Source organism: Physcomitrium patens, chromosome 7, assembly GCF_059467195.1.
Source record: "Physcomitrium patens ecotype Gransden chromosome 7, ASM5946719v1, whole genome shotgun sequence".
In the NCBI taxonomy this organism is placed as follows: domain Eukaryota; kingdom Viridiplantae; phylum Streptophyta; class Bryopsida; order Funariales; family Funariaceae; genus Physcomitrium; species Physcomitrium patens.
Window position 1 is genome coordinate 12,143,577 of NC_143416.1, and position 7,518 is coordinate 12,151,094.

Below are 7,518 nucleotides of genomic sequence, written 5' to 3' on the forward strand. Positions count from 1 at the left end.
CTTAAGAGTTGAAGAAAAAAATGATTTTAGACATATGTTATTTTTTTAGTATTGATGTGTATCGTCAAGGGATATTGATAGAAAGAACATTGTAAATATGATCTAATATAGAAAAAAAGAGAATGGAAGATGATATAAAATATACATTAAATACATTGATTAACTAATCATTGATAAAGGTAGATGAAGATGGAGTTATAAGAATGCATGATCAATTATGAGACATAGATAGAAAGTTTGTTGAAACAAAAATAATATATAAGGACACACAAATATGAATTGTGAATGAAGAGGTATTAGATGTAATTAGTAAAAAGGTAATGAACTTGAAAATCATTCAAATGGTATGTATCGAACTAATAATGATAGGAAAGAACAAAGGATTGAAGATAAAAGATGTAATGCAATTGTATTGTTTAGGTATTATTGTATGTTAGAAGAGCATGTTGATGTTAATTTCTTGTTTTAAGTATTTAAGTTGTATTATATTGAAATTTGTATATATATGAAGTTGACTTCTAATGCAAAGTATCTAATCTTGTGGTATATTTAAATCATGTTATATTATAATTAAAAGGATTGTGTTGCAATAATATAAAATAACAAGAAGTTAAGTGAAATAAAAATTACATTCTTTTTATCACTTAAATTTTTAATCTATAATGATGGTGATGATAAATCAAGAGATGACTTGAAAATTTTAGGCATATTTTTAAAGTTAATAAGGCATTTAATCAACTTAAGATGTTTTCTACTAAATTGCCCAAGCTTGATATCATTGCCAAAGAAATTGAACAACTTGACATCTTTGACTATCTGAGATATGTGAAAGTGTTCAAGCTTGATATCATTGTGAAATAAATTGGACAACCTTACATCTTTGACTACCTTTGATATAAGTCAGTGCTTAAACTTGAAATCATTGTCAAATGAATTAGGCAACTTTAACTATTTAAAAAATATCTAGATGCTCAAGCTTTATATTATTGCCAAATGAATTGAACAATGCCACATCTTTGACTACCTTTGATAAAAGTGGGTGCTACAGCTTGACATCATTGCCAAATGAATTTGGCAACTTCACATCTTTGACTACCTTTGATATAAGTTGGTCTTCAAGCTTATAATCATTGCCAAATGAATTAAATAATATCACATTTTTTATTACTTTTAAAATATCTAGGTACTCAAGCTTAATATCATTGCCAAATAAATTGGGCAGTATTACATCTTCGACTACTTTTAATATAAATAGGTGCTACAGTTTAACATCATTGCCAAATGAATTAGGCAACCTCACATCTTTGATTATTTTTGATATAAGTTGATATTTAAGCTTAATATCATTGCCAAATGACTTGGACAATCTTACATCTTTGACTACCTTCAATATAAGTAAAAGCACAAGCTTAATATCATTATCAAATGATTTGAGCAACATCATACTTTTAACTATTTTAAAAATATTTAGGTTCTCAAGCTTGAAATCATTGCCAAATAAATTCATCCACCTCACATCTTTGACTATCTTTGATATAAGTAGGTGCTACAGCTTAATATTATTGCTAGATGAATTGGACAACCTTACATCGTTGACTACCTTAGATATGAGGCAGTGTTTTAGCTTGACATTATTGCGAAATGAATTGAGCAATCTCACATCTTTGACTACTTTTGATATAAGTTGGTGCTCAAGCTTAAAATCATTGCGAAATGATTTAGGCAACCTCACATTCAAGCTTGATATTATTTTCAAATAGAATTATCAATTCATTGTTAAAAAAATATTTTTTAAAATAGGTCAAAAATCAATTGATAATACACTCATAAGATAATAAGAAACATAAAATTAAGTTTAAATAAGATATTTACATATACAACAAGATTATTGTAAGCACACACTTAAATTATCTAATTTGATTAGTTTTTAAAAGAAATAATAAGTCTAAGATTTATAACTTATGATTTACAAGTTGAAATTATGTAGATATTTTTAGTTTTTTAATATCTTTATTTTTTAATTTTGACTTAATATACCTTCCTATTTTTGAGGTTAATAATTTCAATTGTATAAATTCTTTGCTCCATAAGATCTTAGTTTAGAAGATATATGTGCTTTGATTTTGATTTTAGGATTTTGATTTTTAACATAATAGATTTAAAAATTTAAAATATAAGATTATATAGATGTATTTAATTTTATTGACATATTTATTTTTAAAATTTGTCTTAATCTATTCTAAGTCCTACCATTAATAAATATCTTTGATATTATTAATTATTCAAGCCTATTATTATTACCAAAGGAATTGATCAAGCTTACATCTTTTACTACCTTTAATATGATTGATTGCTCAAACTTGACATCATTGCCAAAATCATTGGATAATTTGATATCCTTGATTACTTGTAGTTTGTAGAGTTGCTCAAGATTAGCATCATTGTAAAAATATTTAACTATATTTGGTATTAAAAATTATTCAAGCTTGATATCATTGCTAGAGAAATTGAATATTTTCAACTTTTAGATTAATTTTGAAATGAGAGGGTGTTGAAGCTTGACATCATTTCTAAATGAATATAGGGTATAGGATAACTTTCATCTTTTTCACTTATTATTTATAAATAAAAGATACAATATATAATGCTTTTAAATTGGTGCTTGTAAGATTGTATCTTAATATAGAAAATATCTTGTATAGTATAAAAATAATTTTTAAAATATAAAAATAAATAAAAATAAAAATATAGATTTAAATGGATCAATTTAGAATAGAACTTTAACTCTAAAAACTATGATGAAATAAGTGCAAAATATATATGATAAATTAATTAATAGCCATAAATTAGTAAATATCTAATATCAAGTTTACTTTAAAAGATGTTAAAAGAAGAAGTAAAATCACCAAATATTAGAAGTCTCTTCTAAGGACATGATATCAAATGCATTATATTTTGATATCTATTTGATAAAAAACATGTTGTTTTTAAGGATCTTCATCTCTATTACATTGTCTTAAAGGTTGTGATAGTTGCAATGTCTTCTTTGATAAGTTAGAAAATGATAGTTTTTGAATAGAATCTACTCATTATTGGTTGTTCATTTCTTTAATGCTACAAATATACAAAAAATAAAAATAAGGATAGAAAATAAAATTTAATTTTTTTGAATTTAATTTATTTTATAATAAAGATTTATTATTCTTCATCTTAATTTTAATAAATATCATCAATAAAAAAACATCAAATTTTTTTATTGCATTTATAAGATTTTTGATAGGCTTTTATAAAGATTCATTAATATCATATCCATGCTAATAAATAAGATATTCCAACCTATTTTGATATTGCCTTAAGTCTATGACTTCTTCTACTTTGAATTCTTAATTATTATTCACTATAAAGAAATGGCATTTGTCTTCTTCTCGAGATATTCACTCTCTTAAATGTCTCAAGAAGAGATACATTAAATATGAAATAGATCTTCATAGACTTTGATAAATGTAATCAATAAGCAATTGGATTAATTTGTTCATAAATGAAAAATGGTCTAAGCTATAATAATGCAACTTATTATAAAAGCAACTAATCTTGATATTGCAACAAAGTAATCATATCTTGTTGCCAACATCAAATTGAGGTTGTTCCTTATGATAGGCATCTGCATTGGTCTTTTTTCATTCTTAAGCTTCTTTTAATTGTGCCTTCATTATTATATGTAGCTCAAATAAAAAAAATTATAAATCTTTTTTTTAGGATTATTAATTTAAAAAAAATTAAAAGTAACAAATCATGGATGATAATTATAATTAAAAAAAAAAGGTTTTTGTTGTACAAAAGAATGTATCATATTATTATAAGCAAATTTTACCAATAATAAAAGAATTATCTAATCATCTTGTTGGTAGTTGATAGTATATTTCAAATACTATTTTAAAACTTAATTTAATCACTTTATTGTATATTGATTTGAGAATAAAAAGTTGAAGATTGCTTTATGTCTACTTTTAAAATCTTGAAAAGAAATTTCCAAAATTTTGATACAAATTAGATTCTTCTATCTAATATAATATCCTTGGATAGTCTATAATAGCAATAGATATTATCAAAGAAAAAGTTATTTATTTTTTTACCTATAATATATTTTATATATGGTACAAAATATTCCATTTGGATAAAATAATCCATTATCACAAATATAGAATCATAAGAACCTGTGATTGAAAGATCCATGATAAAATTTATAGAAACAAAAGTATCAAAGGCATGAATTGAAAGAAGATGCATAAACTTCTGAAATCTATGTCAAAAGAAAAGTGAAAAATAGAAATAAAGAAGTATATATATTAAAAGGAAATTAGAATGGCTATTGCCAAAAGACAAAGAAACTAAAGACTCTTGAATCTAGACTAGAAGCAAGAAAAGAGTTGAAAAGTGTAAAGAAGGCTTCATCCTTGCTTCTATATATACTATCTATGTAGGATCTATGTGGTGACATTCTATAGGACCTCCAAAAATGTGTTGACTATGCATTACATGTATCTTAACTTGTAAGGCAAATTTTCTATATAGGCACCACATAATTAGCTTGTCTCACAAGCTACTAATATATATGGCACATAGATAGATTGTTGATCAAGTTTCTAACCTACCAATCAACTACAAACATATGTAAAGCCAAAATAACATCTAAAAAGCTTTTAGAAAGCTTTTCTAGAAGATATTATGAAATTAATCTATTTTTATCTATTTCTATTTATTTATATTATTTAGATAATAATTATAATAAATATATATCTGTGACATTACTTCCTCTTTTAGGGATGAGTTTCTTGAGGAGCGGCAATCATATATCAAGGAAGTCTAAGATGTGACAAATTACATTTTTTAGGTACTTTGATCTTTACTTCTTTTGAAAGTACTTGATAGGTCTTTTTAGCAATCAATAATATTTTATTTCAAGGCAAAAAGATCACTTTGTAATTTAATCATTGATGAAACCTTTGTAATTTTCTTCAAAAAAAGTATTTATAATACCATCGAAAATTGTACCTACCTCCAATAAAATCACCAAACATTGAAAGTCTTTTCTCAGGTCATGATATCAAATGTATTGTATCTCACTATCTATTTGAGAAAGAACATGTTGTTCTTGAAGGTCTTTATTCCTATTATATTATCTTAAAGATTGTGATAATTATAATATCTTGTTTGGAAAGTCAACAAATGATGGCTCTTGAATTGCATCCACTGGTTGTTGATTCTCTATCTCCTTAATATTGATATAATATAATATGACTAATAGGTAAAAAAGGTGAAGAAATTATTATATTATAGAAGATCTAACTTCAAATATTATACCAAATCATCTTAGAAAATAGAAAATAGTAAAAAAGAAAATAAAATTAAAGGTGTAAATGCTACTTTTTTATAAAGTAAGCTTCTACTTACTTTGTAAGACCATAAATAAATAAAAAAAAGATAAATTAGAAAAATAAAGAATATGAAAATATATAGAAGGAAGTTAGGAGTTGAAATTAACAAAAATTAACTCAAAAGATCAAAATTTGATATCTAAAGAGGACCAATTATCAACCTAGGTTAAAATCAAATCTCAAGGTACAGAATTGAGCATCATTAGTAATTCAATGAGTCTTTAGTAAATTGACGAGTGAGATTAGAAAGCAAAATTGAAAGGATTTCTTTAAACATTGATTTTGAGTGATTTGAGTGTGTAATGACTTTACAAGAGCTTTGTAAAGTCATAGTTGTTCTAGATGACCTTAGAATTTATGAAATAAAAAGAGTATTATATTTTTGAGAATTTTGTGAGTTTGGTAGTAGATCTATAGTTCAAATATTGAGAACTTATAAAAATATTTTTCTAAAATTTATGCTATAAGTTTGAGCTTGATCAAATAGTTAAATTAAAGATTATTGAATTTCAAGTAGATTGAAGTCTGAGAAATAGAACTCTAAAAAGTAATTAGGATTTCTAAGATCTTTAATATTTTATTAGTTGGATTAGGGTAGAATTTTTGTTTGAAGATAATAGACTTGATTTGCTACATATATGTAAAATTTGAGAAAATTGAATAGTTTAAAAAAGAGATATTAATACTAGAAGTTTGATATTTAGAATTGAATAGGAGGCCAGTCAATACCTGAGTAATTTTTAGGATTTTTCTTCCATTTGGTAAATGCAATTATCTTTAAATTTTATCTTTTTCTTGCTAATTTAATTTTTTAAAAGTGTATAAATATTTAAATAAAATCAATGGTTTGATTGATAGATATTAAAGTTATAAATATTATTAGGATTAGGATTTGATTTAGGATTTAGGATTTGTCTAGGATTTGATTTAAAATTAAAGATTTATTTAAAATTTAATTTAGAATTTAGGATTTTTTTAGGATTTAATTTAGTACTTAAGATTTGTGTAAGATTTGATTTAGAATTTAGGATTTATCTGGGATTTGGTTTAGAGTTTGAGATTTGTCTAAGGTTTGATTAAAGTCTATTAGAATTTCAATGAGTATTAAATTAGAACTTAATTGAGATTTATTTAATATATATTTTTGATTATTCTAATATTTTGAAAGATTTCTTAAGGATTCTTTTAAGGTTTATTATGGATTTTTTTTTTTTTTTTTTTAAAAATTCCTTTAAGATTTTTTATAATTTCTTTAATGTTTTTTTTGAGTTTGATTGAAGCTTATTTAATATTATCAAGGTTTAATTAAAATTTATTTATTATTCTATTAGAGTTAAAATTTTGTTGTAGCAATTTCCATTCTACCTTCTACAACTATGCGCTTGATGCATTCTTGAGCAAGACTTCACATAATATGAGAATATCACAATTATACAAAAACTACAAACAAGGATAGAAGATAGAATGTAATCTTTCTTGAATTGTGTTTCTTTTATAGCAAGGATTTGCTATCTTTCATCTTGATTTTGATAGATGTTATTGATGAAAAACTTTGACCTTCTCTATTGTATTTGTAAGATTTTTTCCTGGCTCCTATGTGCATTCTATCATATCCACACCAATAGACAAGATATTCTAATTTATATTGGCTTAGTCTTAAGTCTAAAACTTCTTCCACTTCAAATTCTTTATTATTGTCTATTTCTATAGGAGGAAGTGAGACTTGTCTTCTTCTTGATATATTCACAGTCTTGTATAGTTCAAGAAGAGACACATGGAAGTTAAGATGGATCTTCATTGATTTTGGTAGATATAATCAATAAGCAGCTAGATTGATTTTTCCACAAAGAAAAAAAGATCCAAGCTTGTGGTATTCCAACTTATCACAAGGATGAGTAGTCTTGATATTATGACAAAGTAATCATACCTTATCACTTACATTGAATTTTTATTGTTCTTTTTGATAGGCATCTGCATTGATCTTTTGTCATTCTTGAGCTACTTTTAATTGCACTTTCATTATTGCATGTAGCTCTAATAAATGATTTGCTAAATCTTTTGCTAGAAGATTATTAACTTTTGA